Source organism: Papilio machaon, chromosome 1, assembly GCF_912999745.1.
Source record: "Papilio machaon chromosome 1, ilPapMach1.1, whole genome shotgun sequence".
Lineage (NCBI taxonomy): Eukaryota > Metazoa > Arthropoda > Insecta > Lepidoptera > Papilionidae > Papilio > Papilio machaon.
In genome coordinates, this window is record NC_059986.1 from 1,106,154 (window position 1) to 1,122,277 (window position 16,124).

General features: G+C 35.4%; 1 protein-coding gene and 1 non-coding gene across 5 annotated transcripts in view; one reads left to right on the plus strand and one right to left on the minus strand.

The window, feature by feature from the left end:
* LOC106712815 (zinc finger protein ush) overlaps positions 1–16,124 on the minus strand; it is a 134,925-nt gene that overhangs the window by 19,450 nt on the left and 99,351 nt on the right. The gene's annotated exons all lie outside the window — the stretch shown is intronic.
* Positions 5,410–5,483, plus strand: Trnai-aau. The gene has a single exon. It is a non-coding gene; the product is annotated as a tRNA-Ile (tRNA).

Below are 16,124 nucleotides of genomic sequence, written 5' to 3' on the forward strand. Positions count from 1 at the left end.
CAATCGGGATCTGCAACCCGACCCCCTCTCTACCCCCTCTATACCCGGTGCATCTGTAAGGTCTGTTTCGCCGCTATGACACCAGATGTCGTTAGCAGATAGCCGTGTTTCGTTTAGTTGGAAACAAATTAGAGTCCGGGCGTGTTTTACTGAGATGAAGATATCACGTTGATATATTAAAGCCATGCTACAATCGAACCAGGATTGTGTTAGGAGACCAAGGATCAACTGCAAGATTGTCACTAATGGACTCTTTCTAACGAACATAATAGCTTTTTATTTTACACATGTAAACTGATTTTAAATAAAAATATGACGATGTCATGTCTAAAAATAGTAAGAAAATATATTTTAAACTTTAAGCTCATAAAAGCTTACCTTGACTCTGGGATTGTCAGATACCACGAATTCCGCAGTCTATGTGATGATAGGCAAATACGTCTGAGACCGCGTGGGCCTATCACGGCAGCCGACCGCTACTATAGCACTGACGTAGGCGGCTCTACGTTAAAAATTCTACAGCAAAATTGTGGTGAATACAATGATAGAGCTTTTGTATTATTATTTACTATACCTGATATAAGAGAAAAATATATTTTGTTTCTCATAATATTTGTAACTAAAATAAGTATCAAGTAAAATAACATTTACGACAACACGAAAATGAAAGCAGTTACAGTGATAGAGTCCGCAGCATTTGCTACTGCACGAATGACCCGCTCGCTTGGCGTAATACCACGACCAAACAGAAGACGGGCGTGAAGTGAAAATAATACAGCGTTTCATCTGAAGAGTCTATGTGTGGGCGTTCAAATTCTAGTCATCAACAGAAATTCGGAATTAACAGAATTTCTGCAAGTAAATAGAAGTAGGTACTAACTGAAAGTTCTGAAACGAAATAATCAACAACTCTTGTTTGCAGAGAATAAAAATATAATCGTGGTGTTTTTAAAAGCGTCTATAAGTGTATCTGTGAATTATCTGGTTGCATCAGGGACTTGATGGCGCGGGAAGGCGCGGCGGGGAATCACTCAAACAGATAAACGGATGGACGGCGCTATCGCTAATGTGCGCCGGCTAATCGATTCGCAGGCCCCCGCTTATCGCACGGTAAATATAAAACTGAAAGCTGCCTTATCGAGACTTTTGAGGGGACGCGGTCCCACGTTACGATACGATACGATACGCGAGTCCATGAATGGTAAGACGGTGTGAGGTTTCACAGCTGTAAGACTTGTACAAAATCATATCATTTTATAGATTTTCTTTAAAATTTATATTTTACTTTTATTTACTTATCACATCTAAATATGTACAATAAAAATATATAAATAAAATTAGTTCACATTTAACTCAAGGTTAACTTAAGGAATTTTATCTTTGACTACAACAGTCCAGTCTAAACTTATTTCCAAGGCTAGTATCAGAATGAATGTTGGCATACAATGAAAACGCTTTCAAAACAATCCTTTAGAACAAATCACTTTATTTCCATCATATCTCTGATATCTGTCGGACAATTTATCGCCTAATTACCAAGACCTTATTGTTCCCGATTTATTATTTAAACACGAGGCCCGTCTGCCATTTTTATTAGCACAGATAAAGTCAATGCTAATGGTGGACAGGTAAATGGTTCTAAGTGATGTTATTGGCGCTATATTACTTCGATTAATGCTGTTTGTCTGTTAGCGTTTTAACGACGCAAAGATGCTTCGCCTATCAGAACTCTTTAGATTGCTGTGAATTAGCTACTTATTGCATTTAGAATTGAGATGGAATGCGATTTATTGAGCCTTTGATATATGTTAATACTTATCTTGTGCTTGTGTTAGAATATATTAAGACGGTCCGGACGGACGGATGAGCGTCAGTAGCTCGGGGGTTAAGCACTTGACTTGCAATCTGTAGGTCCTGAGTTCGAATCTCGCCATGTACCAATGTGTTTTTCGATTTAAATATGTACATTTATCCGATGTTCTTACGATGAAGGAAAACATCGTGATGTAACCTGCACATATCTGTGAAGAAATTCAATGATATGTATGAAGTCAACCAACTCATACTGGACAAGCATGGTTGACTATGGCCTAGTCACCCCTAACTTAGGGTAGGCTCCGAGCCCCTCGGTGGTGATGTATAGTGAGCTGATGACGAAGACGGTTTGGACATGTCTATGTTTAAGGGAGAGAAAATGTGCGAATAACATTTCCAATGACGATAACGTGCGATTTTTGCCGAAAGAATAAGGTATAAATATGTTCATTTACTACTATAATAATATATTAAAATAGTACATATTTAGTAAAAACCAATAAGAGACTAAATGAAGTAAATCCAACAGCATTATAGCCTGATCTTGAAATTAACCCTTTAAAACACGTGTAACTTTTTCCGTCGACTCGCTGTGTGCCAATAACTCCTAAAATTTACTTAACCTTTCGTATTTAACGAAGTTTTATGTGCAAAATAAAAGTGTCGGTTCTCAACGGTGGCAGCTCTGGTGTGCCGCGTGCGGGCGCGCGATAACGCACTCTGATGGATGCAGTGTGGAGATAACGCGCCTTTTCACTCCAGCGCTTTTCAACGTAAACACTTCGCACACTCACTTTGTTAATATACTAAAACAAAAGGAACTTTAAACTAAGTTGTTTTCTGATTTAAATACAGGATAAAAAATTAGATGGAAAAAATAAAAATTGTGCTGCTTAAAGTTAGAAAAACAATACACTACAGAAAGTGTTTAAAGTTTATTTGATTTTAGTTTTAGTGTTAGTTAAACTAAAATATTTAAAATTAAATTCTCTAACGTTAATTATTATTGAAGTACATTCAATTTATGATACTAAATAAAACAAGTATCATATAGTTGAGTGCATCAAGCAAGGCGCATGGCGAAATAAACGGGGCGAGTGTTACTCTGAGATAGCGGCGCTCACCCCTAGCCGTGTGTACACAAGATAACACGCTTTTGACCAACTCTTGCACTGCGCCTAGCGCCTACACCCCTCACGCACAGATCATATTCCAACTCTTTTTTTTTAAATCAGTCCAGACATGATGGAAGTTACATTTAAAAACTATGTACATCGGCAAATCAGCTTTGATTTATGGCCCAAAATCAGGTTAGCAACATCTCAGAATATTTTTTTACTGACTCATTTTCATTGTCTCTGGACTCGGCACGGCAAAGAGCACGTATAGTTCCTACCAAGTAAATCCAGATCTACATCTGACTGAAGAGTTTGAGAAACTGGATTTAACTTGTAACATACTATTTTAAAACTAATTTTCGATATCTTTTATTAAATACTCCTACTATATCTTACGAATATAATAAATGCGAAACTTTAGATGGATGAATGGATGTTTGTTTGAAGGTATCTCCAAAACGGCCTACCGGATCTTGATGAAATTAGACACAGATGAAGAACATAGTCTGGGAGAACATATAGACTAACAATTAACTTTTTTTTTAATCCCGCGCCGACGAAGTCACGGGCGACAGCTATATAATTATAAATATAACATGTTAGTATGAGATATCCACAGAAATACATGTGTACATAGTATCTTATAGTCGTGTGACGTAAAGCGATAAGTAACACATATCTACATACGAGGCAATTTAAATCATACACCAATTTTCTTTACCGACTCGCCAATATCTCTGAAAGCACTCCCGCTTATCTGAGGCGACGTAATCTCGCTTTAAGGGCGTTCACACACGAGCCGATACTGCGCAGACTCGGCGTTAAGTGCCGTTGGTGCCGTGGTGCCGTGAAGCCGTAGGTGCCGAGATACAATCCGTGAGGGACGGCTAATCTAGCCCATGATAAATATTGGATGAGGCAATTAAATGTACAGCTTTTAAGATATCAATTTAAGTGCTAGTTAATATGATAGACTGATAAACGTTCATTACAAGAGTTTTGAGTTTAGTAAACTGCATTCTTACATCTGCAAACTGATCTTAATGTAAGTTAATATGCGTGGTAAAGAAGAATAACTGATATAATAATGATTCTTGTGGATGTATTTCTAACAAAACGCAAATTTAAGAAGACAATGAAAACAGTAATTTAGGGCTTTAACTATGAGTAATCTAATATATAAAATTCTCGTGTCACAGTTTTCGTCACCGTACTCCTCCGAAACGGCTTGCCGATTCTCATGAAACTTTGTGAGCATATTCAGTAGGTATGAGAATCGGCCAACATCTATTTTTCATTTTTTTTTAACTGCGCGCGGACGGAGTCGCGGGCGACAGCTAGTGTATTATATAATTATCTGTGATTTTTTAAAATGTAAACAAAAACAATAAATCAATAAGGCTACTGATACACTAGAGGATAGTGTATTACTGATAGTCCTTAATAAATAGCAATGTGGAATATTGCTTAGTGTGCAGTCGCCTTAAGGCTATAATGGCAAAGTGATTCATTTGTCTCACGACTATCCGAATGTTTTAAGCTTATCCGCAGATAGCAGTGGATGGAGACGAAATAAATGTCCCCCCGGCGAGCACCTATCTCCGCAGATAGCGGATAGCGGGTACTCCATTAGGTTCTACCCGTGTGGGAGTCCGGTAATTAATACTCAAATTTATTGCTACATACACTTATCAAAATTTTCAGCCAATATGGCGATATTGTATTGTTTAATGCGAGTGTAGTGTTTGTGTCTATGGAATAGATACAATTCACTGTCTCATGTACCACACTGGAGGGACAGCTGTCTCTGGGTAGTTGAGTGACGAACGCGGTACGAAGCGGACGTGCGCCTGCGCTCCAGTGTGGTAGTGGTGAGCCAGTGTCTGTCCTTAATCATCTTTAGGGACCCTATGGTCCTACAGCGAGCACTTGAAAGTTTGCGTTTGGTTTACGTAATAATGTACCGTAGTTTTAGATTAGTCGAATTATAAAGGAGTTAAAGCTGCAATACATTGACTTGTATCCGTGTATATCAGTCCTTACTAACTTAGTATATTTTGAATTGACGTTGTTAGAACTATTAACTCGAACTTTAATTTGTAAAAAAACTAACTCGTGTAATGTACTCGTGGTATGTGTTAAATAAGCAATATGAGAGCAAGTTAAGACGTGCAGTGCAGCGAATAGGGTGTTATCACACGCGCAGTAATGCGGCACTCGGGCGATATTCGGGCGACATTCTCGCGACATTAGACGTAACAACACAACACTTTAATTGCAACTGCATCTAAACTGTATTAGTTGAAATGGCCTCAGTGTTATACTTAAGGTTAGAGAGGAAGCGATTTCATCAGAATTTTAAGAGACTGTTTATCCGAATGAATAACATATTATGAATCTTACTTAGATCCTTGTTTTTTTTTATAATTTTCCTTGTTGTACACAACTTACAGCCTTTTTAGAACTCTATAGCATCGGCCCATTAGCTCAGTTGGTTAGAGCGTCGTGCTAATAACGCGAAGGTCGCGGGTTCGATCCCCTCATGGGCCAATAACACATTTTTTAATCTATATTTAATTAAATAATTCGGTTTGGAATTTTAAAGTTGCTAAGTAAATAAATAACACACATCATTTGACTATCTGATGGTTTATCTTTTAAACCAACAATAAAGCTTCTAATAATTCTATCTTGTTCTAAATCGCTATTCGCTTATAAATTGTAACGAAAGTCTTGTGTATAAGTTTGGACGGTGTTGTATTGGATCTTGAGAAGTTCTCCGTATCGCCTCGTACTGCTCCAGTCTGCATTGTAATATTGGGCGGTACTGGCTGCCTCTTATCGAACTTAAACTACTTATGGACAATGATTAAACGACAAATATTATTAGGGAAATTCTAATTTGAAATAGAATTTATTTGTATACTAGCTTATGCATGCGACTTCGTCTGTGCAAAAAAAGGATGAAATGTATCTCGGAAAAGAACCGTTGCGGAGTTACCGAGTAAAGTAAATGAAACGTATACAACGGGAACTGTACACATTTCTGGGATTTTCGGTAGCCTATGTGTTCTTCCTGACTGTGTTCTAAATCTATACCAACTTTCATCACGATCCATGCCGCCGTTTTGAAGATACTTTCTAACAAGCAACTTCAAGCTGTGTTAAATTATTTTTTGTGGCGTAACTTATGTACGTTCCGTTCCGTTCTCTAATACGAGCATGACGTGGAACTGTAGTAAACTCCCTACAACTAACTAGGAATACATCGACGCCCCCATCGAATAACCCCGTAATAGGAAAAATCAAATTTTTCAGGAGAAGCAAAAAACCGTATTTCTTTAATAACTTCATCAATAATTATTGTACAAGAATCTTTTAGATACCAAAACAAAGCTAATTTTTAGAGCATCATTGTATTTAATTTTCATTCATGTATTCCGGGCGTATTCTGTGCTATGAAGGAAAAATTATAATACCGGAAATAAAAAAAATCTGTTTCAATAATGACTTTTTATCTCTGTAATTAACGTAAAGAAAAATATAAAAAAAATTCACAACGTGTAATAGGACCTTTAGATGCCGAATTCGACGGAAAAGCAAAAACCCGGTAAGAGTGCATTACAGGATTATTCGATGGGGGCGTCGACATATCCAAAAAAGATTTCTTAAATCTTTCAAACATCAGGCTTTGTAATTAGGGTAGAAAAGAATGTGTACTGCTTGACATACTCGTAGTATTAGATTGAGTATATATTAGTTGTAAAAATCCCTCACCAAATTAAACACTATTCTCACAGAATGCAACTATAAAACGCAATACATAGTATATTGGAAGTGCAGCCTGTGAGGTAAAGTTGGAGAGTATCTGTGCGGAATATATCACGCCGCTATCGCTACGGAGCCGGCACAGAGGGAAACTTGCAGCGAGCGATAGAACCCGCCTTATCAGTACTACTGAAAATTTTAAACTTAAACAACACGCTGCTTGAACAAGCCTTAAACTGTTTTAAAATATAGCAAGGTGTAAGAATATCAAAATAAAGATGGAATTTATTTGAATATTAGCAATTTCGCTTGATGTACAAACGTTAAATGTTTTATTAATGGAAAGTGAGTTGTGTAAAATAAACAGTTTCATAATCAAGAAGCTATATTATCGTGTTACAGATTACCTAATCGTCACCCTAATTAGTAGCCTATGTGTTCTTCCAGACTATGCTCTACATCTATGCCAAATTTCATCGAGATCTGTTGACACGTTCTGCAGATACCTTTAAACAAACATCCATCCATACATCCCAACATTCGAATTTATAATATTAATTATATATAGTAGGACGTAAAATTTATTATTTAAAGAAATAGAGAGACAAAAAAAGCAATAGAAGGAAGTTATTGAAACTACAACTTTGAAACTGAAAACAGTAGGTATATTTAAAAAAAATCGTTATTAAAATACAATGGTGAAAGAGTTTTCGAAACATTTTCACAGCACAGATGATTATGACTGAAGTGTGAAATGAACGTAAATGCAGTGGAAGTCGGTATGCCCTGTGGCTGTAGGTCACCGCAAACATCGCTAAAAGGTAAAACGTAAAATATAACAGTGAAGGGCAACCATTGAAGTTTTAGATAGCTATTTATCTTTTCAACATTTGTCGAAATCGTTTAATAAATATTTTATGCTTTTTAACACGTGTTTGTTATAAGCTGAAATAATTCATAAAAATTTAAACACATTTTCAATCTATATATATAAAAGAAAGTCGTGTTAGTTACACTATTTATAACTCAAGAACGGCTGAATCGATTTGACTGAAAATTGGTGGGCAGGTAGCTTAGAACCAGGAAACGGACATAGGATAATTTTTACCCCGTTTTCTATTTTTTATTCCGCGCGGACGGAGTCGCGGGTAAAAGCTAGTTATATATATTTAATAAACGACGTGTTAACATATAAAATCGGATCTCTTGACCGGTTTTCAGCTGAAAAACATGAAACTCGACCCTTTCGCACCTCGATACCGATCTCAGGAAATATATCGGCGTAAGTTGAGAATAAATAAGTGCGGAAGTGTTAGGGCGGGCGGGGCGTAGCGGGACGTTAGCCGCAGTGGTCTTCCGGTCGCCCTGCATCGCTGATAACGGCCGTTACCCGTTGTTGGCGACCGTTAGCGGGTGTAACGACGCCGTTACAGGAGTCCCGCTTCCCGTCGGCCCTTGTATCATACAGTTCACGATCCGATACTAAATAAAGGACACAAATAAATACCTTTATAAACAGTTAGCTCCAGTAAATTTTAAAATATGAAAGGAACGCTTTTAATACTTTATGTCGAACTTGTTAAGATAATGTTTTAAACAAACACGCTTAATAAAGAAATCACAAATAAAAGCATATAACTATTTACTTTATTTTAATATTATAAGAGTTATAACATTAACAACTTGATCTCAGATCCTCTTTCATTGATCGTCAGAAATAAGACAATAATATGACGCATAAAACACTAATTGTCAAATCATTAAAAAAAAACACGTACGAAATAGAACTACAGAGTGAATGCTAGAAGATAAAAATGGTTGGTATCTGTGGCCATTAGTGCGCGCACCTGCCTCGATATATTCAATTAGAGTGGGGCAGGGCGGGCGGCGGACGGGCGGCGATGTTATCTCATACTTGTTTCACACGAGGGTAGCACAGTACTACTATTGTATGAACATACAACGCCAAGAGAGAACAGCCCTATTGAACTAAGTACTATATGTCTTACGTGAATGGAATTGACATTAAATTGCTATCTGCCACACATTACTATATACCTTTTGACATACTTTGGCGATTCTACTAGTGACATCGCTATGCGAATTTGGTTCCATCTACAAAATCCGAACTATTTTAACAGTAAATGTTTGTTGAAATAATAGCTACACTGCGTGTTCTATATCACTGTTTCGCCCTCGTGTGAACTTTGGGCGGACGCGCTCGCGTCTTTTCACACCACAAACTTGGGCACTCTATGTGTGCCGTTGACTTTCATTATTGTTTAATAATGTATACAACGTTACATTGTTAAGAAATGAACAAATTAACAAGATCGTTATTCTATATAAGTAGTAGTAAAAATGGTGTCTAACTGAAACTAACGTTTTGTAATTTTTTTTTCCTTTTTATATCTAAAATTAAAAAAGGAAAATATCTGAGATTTCCTTATTTTATTTACCAGACTATTCTTGCTTTATCGGAGATACTATTATAGTAAATTAACTTTTAATTACAAGCAAGATTAGGACCATATCAGACTATTGACACAGAAAAATCATACTAATATTATAAATGCGAATGTTTAGATGTATGGATGGATTTATGTTTGTCTGAAGGTATCTCCGGAACGGCTGAACGGATCTTGATTAAATTTTTCACAGATGTAGAACATAGTCTGGAAGAAGACATAGGCAACTAATTACGTTTTTTATAATTCCGCGCGGACGGAGACGCGGGCGACAGCTAGTCTATAATAACTCTTATCGGAATTTAAACAAGAATTAATATATTACTATTATATTTAAATAATAATTATGCTATACAAAATATTTCTTATTATGATTTGATTCACACTAATAGTTTTCTATACTAACATACTGTTTGTAAGTTTGGGAATCGTCTCGACCGGTAACAAGACATTAGGGACTATCACAGTCAAGTTAGACACCATTTCGACACGTTTCTACGACCCACCCTTTGCCTTTTGTATGGAAACTGAGAGTCGACACAGCTCACTGAAATATATAGAATCGAATGGAATTTTTACTAGTTTTTCGACATACCTACTTTATACCACCTGAATATAATTTCTTTATTAAAAGAAAATAATAAATGTAATATTTTTTTAGGTTAAGATGTAGAGCATACTATCTTTTATCGTTTTCAAAGCTTGACCATTTTAAGCCTTTGTGATGAGGTGTGTACACCATATGAGATTGAGACTGAAAACCAAAAAACGCATAATAAATAAAGGGATGTGAGTAAAACGGTACATTATCACGAGTCACAAAAGTCGTTCAGTCGTTCAGTCGTTCAGTCGGTGTCGTGAGCATAGTGTTGAACAAACGTCGTTACAGCTTACGGCCTACGGACTGCTGAATAAATCGTTAGCACCGCGTGAGCCAGTGCCGTGATACGGCACGTAGCTACGCGGGTCTACATTGACTGGACAGGATAGGGGTTATAAAGTTAAGTTTTTAAAACGTAGGTATTTGTAAATAATATAGAAAAATGAGCATAGCCAAGCTAAAATACAGTAATTAATTAAAGAAATAAAACTCTGAGTGGCAAAAAAGACTTACTTATTTAGCAATTTATTCTATAGGTTGCAATAAAATAGCGATATACTTGTAGTTGCGATAATTTTACAGTTGGGATTTTTATTTATTTATAATCAAAATTTTATTAATGGTCATGTAACTTAGGTTTGGATAAGGTAATGTAATCATTTTTATGTTCTGATGTAAATGTATAGAGTATTCCCCGCATCACTTTCGAGTCATTTATTCCTTATTCCTTTTGTTTTTTTTTTATTAAAGTCTTACTATGAATTGGGGTTATTCTAGTAGATCTATCAACGTTTACAATACCGGTAGCGCCAAAACAAACTAATGCAGAGAATTATTAGTGTTTTTCGTATTGTACGATATCAAAGTTTTGCTGCACGCGGCAACAACTACTATTTCTTGATAAATGTACGCAGCGCGGTACAAGTTTGCATCGCAATGCAATGTAAATTATTACAAATTAAACTGTGTACTAAAACAACTCTATGTAATTAAGACTACTATATATGTAGGTAGAATATAAATAAAACACAATCGGACGGATTCTCATTATATTAACTGTGGTAGACGCCAGCAATAACATATGTTGCACGAATTGGCCGGCTCAACAGGTGAAATACCACGACCACAGAGATAACAAGCGTAAAGTGGAAGTAATTCCGCGTTACATTTGTCAAGTGTACGTTCCGGAGGGCTAATGTTAGCCCTTTCCACCCTTTCTTATGATGGGAAGAGGAATTAGATTTGGTAAAGAAGGAGATGGGTAGGTAGGAGAATTTCTGCGGGTCCTATTCTCTGTAGTTTAAAGGTAGGCAACGAATCTACAAAAGTGGATGTCAATTGGCAGTGGTCACTTCGTTATTTTTAAGACATTAAGTGGCCGCTTGCTCGTTTGACGCCTTATGGTATAAAAAAATGCATAATTGGAACGTCAGATTAGCTTTTTCTTATTATTTGATTGTTTTTAATTTTTGTCTTTTGCATTGCAACGCATGTAGAGTTCAACTGGTGGCAAATGTTAATTATAATAGTTTACTAAAATATCAGTTACATTATCCAGTGAATCTATTTCTAAAATTTTATATTTTCTTTGTTACGTTCTTCAAAGTTTTAGTTTTAAATTTTATAACGGTCGATAAAAGCTGGTGCCATTAGTTTGGAGGTCGATAAGATTGTTACTGCGCACTATCTTCTGCAACCTTTATCATAATTATAACTGCACCCTCACCCCCGTCCACACCCCCAGGGTGAAGTTATTAAGAAAGAAACAATACTGTACATAGTTATCTCAAAAACTGAAATAAATATGTAATTTAAAAATAGAACATTTTATTTATTATAGTTTTAAATGAATTTTGTTATTAAATTTAAGTCCAAACGTTTTTGGCTAAGTGAAACATTTGTAACTTTCAAAATTTTAATCTAATAATCTAATTTTAATTTTAATCTAAAAATAAATATAGGTAAAATAACATTAATTTAAAACATTAATGTCACGTTCTTTTATTAATATTCGTTTTAAAAATTGATAAATAAATTAGATTTATTTGGTAACATACTTGATGTTGTACTGGCAGCTTCATTTTGTAAATTTAAAAAAGAAAAAAATAGTAGGAACTATGAGTAATGGAAAACAAAAACGTCAAAAGATTTTATTATTATGAAAATGAAGTAAACAACAGAGTGAGGTGGTTCGAAGTGAGATTTGCACGCAGTTACTTTAATGTCGATAGTATCTTGAAGTCAGAGCTCTAGGGAATTTGCGAAGGCGTTTCACCCTTTTCCTAATAAACAATACCAAGCTATCGCCGCTATTCAATATTGTAACTTACTTATCGGCAATACAGTCTTGATTTAATTGCGCTAGATTTGGTGAATGTGTCTTATTGATGTGGGCAGTAAACAGCAACAGAGAAGCCTTCAAAGTAAATTAAACTTTAACATTAGTATGTAAGGTTCCTTTTTGTTTGTTTAGGTAGAAATCTAGTGTAATAGCAACTGATAGTATTGTTTTAGGATTAAGATGTAACCTAAGATTGCCAGCGCTACAATAAGCATTCATGATTGCGCCTCGATCCAACATCTTTTTGCTCTATGTTCAATAACATTTAGAACGATTTGTTTGATATAAGTTTGTAAGTGCGAAGTAGAAACTTGTGGAATTTGAACTTTATAGTCTTTTGAATACGTTCCATTTTTAATTACCCATTCTTCAAAGAAGATTTTCAACGTGTGCGGTATCTTAAGACAATTGGAGTTATTCATTCTAATAATAGTAATTCAATTGAATGGTATACAATAATCAACATTACTCCTATAAATTGTAAAGTAAATTATCTACGTTTAATAAGTAACAAGTTTTGTTGAACATCCTTGAAGGATGAGGAAAAAAATGTACTTAAAAATCCATTCTTACATAAAAACACGTTAATTTTCTTTTAGACCCTTTTAAAACTTTGGCTGTGATAATAATTTGAGTTTCCATCATAAATTACCAGAAATATCTTTAGTAAGTGTCGAATTTAGTTTTTTTTCAATAAAGAAGTCGAAAAAACTAAAATAATTAATAAAGCGAATGTGTGGGTAGAGCGAAAATTTTTAAAGAAGCGAAGAACGGGGGTGAAGTGAGGAGCATTTATGACACAGAGCCTGTTTAAATCAAACGTATCGGCGAGACTGAGGCCGCGGCGATACTGCGCGCCTCTGATAACGAAGAGGTGACCAACGTACACGGAAAATGTGGGACTATAAAGAAAAAACCTTAAGTAGGTTAAAGGAACACGTTCTAAATACAAAAAAGGTGGTGATAAACTTTTCACATGTAATTGCCAATAAAAAAAAAATAATATTTAAACTTAACTGTATAACCTTGGGTTTAGTGGATCATCATCCCTGTCATTACCTTTGACAAAACCGAGATAGCAGTACAAAGGGTCATTTTGATCTCAGAAACACACTATAAGTAAATACAGCACTGTACAAATTTTAAATATAACTAATAATTGACGGTCACCCTACAAGTCCGCGAGGCTGCACGGGGCGCAGAGCTTATCGTAAGCGGACAGCCCCATCTAGCGACGAGGGGCGCAGTCTCCGCAGTCCTGATAGACTAACTTGGTAGTCTTATGGTGTTCTAGAAGGAAACATACTTAGAAGGAAGAAATGTTCATCAGATCGATTATCCTTTAAACAGGTGGGATTGATTTAACAAAAGATAACAAAATTAAGTAAAAAAATGCATTCATCAACGACAATGGAGTATTAGAAAGACTCTGGTAATGAGATTTGGTGTTGCGAATGTTGTTTTTCATATACAGTCTTACTTATATCTTATTAATATTATAAATGCGATATAAAAGTTTAGATGGATCGATCAATGGATGGATGGATGATATGTTTGAAGGTATCTCCAGAACGGCTCAACGGATCTTGATTAAATTTGGCATAGATGTAGAACATAGTCTGGAAGAACACATAGACTATATGTTTTTTTGTCATTCCGCGCGGACGAAGTATTTATTAGTTAATTGATTATTGGAAGATCTAAAATTGATTCTATGACCTAGAATAACGTTTAATTATAAACGAAACACATTTAACAATAACTATCTAAGTTAATAACTAGATTTACAAACGAACAAAGCCATAAACAGTAATATCTATCGGTATTGCCATATTCGTAAACTAGAAAACATAAACCTCATCGAGGGATAAACATTGTCTATAGCATAATGTCTCAAATGCCACTGCAGATATTTTTATCACGGCAACACCAAAACAAATAGTGATCACTTTCACAAAGAGAATGTGTGGGCGACGAGATACGTATACCATGGGCTTAAACATTCTGCGAAGTACACAAGATGATGGAGCGATTGCATGTAAAGGCATAATTTACATATGTATTTATTTTATTATTTACTATTTCCAAACACGCTGTGAATTTTATATAAAAAATTGAAGTTTGAAAACTTAACCAAACTAAAACTAAGTGTTTTTGAAGCTCATTATTAGGCTATTATTTTTGAAAGGATAGCAAAGACAATTTGGAAGAATTAGACTTTCTTTGAGTATATTAAATAAATATTTACTTAACAAAAAAAAAAATTGTACAGAAATTGAATTCGACTAATTTCAGTAATCCTAAGTTTTATAAAAGAAATTGTTCATTAATATTTCATAAATGGAGTATATAGAGTAAAAATATTGTATTAAGATGTGTGGATAAAGCAGCAGTATAACAAAGAGCTGCGAGCACTTATAGTTGAAACAGGGGCGTATCTGGTGGCGGCGATAGGTCTGGCGGGGGCCGATAGCGCCCCACGCCGCACCCCGCGACCCCCCGCAACACACCGCGCCTGCAGCCGCCCGCGATAAAATAAACGTCGTAAAATGAAAACCCCGCGAACCTATTGATAGGGATATTGTGTTATTTGTGGCGCTGCACACACCTATATGCCTTTAGAATGCATTTATCCTTATTGTTTAGATACATAATTGTTTATTAACGCAGTATAGGCATCTAAATTTGAATTTAGAGTAGGTTTTTTTACGTCAAAATGCGCCCTCTCTGTGGCTAGCACGAATTTTGTGACAATCGCAATTGTATCGTTACCAACAAAATTTGTAGTAAAATTTTTGCAGCGCCCTCTATCGAGCGTAAAGTACACCAAAATTTCATACTAATTTTGACATAATTAACGATGAGGATTCGAAGGTGATTGCCGCAATAATTGGTTCTAGCCCCACTGTTGTTATCTCAGACTGGTCAGGACTAGTACAATTTGATAAGTAATGAAAATTTAAATCTTCAGCGTATGTGATTTTAGGTATTTGATTTCGTCTACCACAACTTAATAAATGTAATATTTTTAAGTTCGCTTATCACTTGAGACACACACTACTGGTAAAAACCTCCGCGGTGAGGGGTTGGGGGTGGTGTACGTTATCGCGCGCACTTCGTATCTGCTGCTGCCTGATAACAACTTCTCTTAGAACTAACTATATTTTGTATATATTATATTTAAATTAGTTTTAATAATATGGAAGATGGGACTACAATTGATTGTCTACTTGTCAAAATAAATAAGTTAGATAACCACTTTAAAATTTTTATTTTATTAATATGATAACTGACTGAAATAAAAAAAATCCAAAATAAAATATTGAATAAAATTAACATTACAATTGTGAATTTAAACATTTTTTATTAAATGTTATCTATTGATTTGGATAATTTACATTACGTTTTTATCTAATCTAAAAAAAATCGGCATGTCAGTATTTTTTTTAATATTAACGCAATTTATGTTTATAGGTTACAAAACAAAGTTGAATGTACGATGATTTAAACTCATATAAACGAATATAGAAATAACAACTCCCTTAAATCTCTATTTATTTGAGTAATTCAATAGACTTTTCATTGCTATAGTGTATGCAAAACGATTTAAATCCGATAGTAGTAAAGGTACAAAAATAATGGCCCATCACACAATACGCCACTACCCACGAGATGGCGTTGTGTCGTGTCGTTTGGCAAAATATCGCGCGCTATCAGTCGCGCATCAGATGCGCGGCCACCCCGCCAGCGATACCGAGATACTACGGCCCCCTGTCACACACACCTTATGAAACTTGTTGCTAAACTATAGAATACAATAAACATTTATTTACGAGGTTTAGACTACGCGCAATTTGCGCCCAGTCTCCTCAAGCCTGGCTAATCTGAAAATTGCTCTTCAAGGCAAACAGTGATTACTCAGTCACCAAAAAAAAGTTTATTTTAATATTGTTTAACAACAGAGAACCCACCATGAACGAATTTACTGATTTTAAAAGAAAAAAAAATTTCAT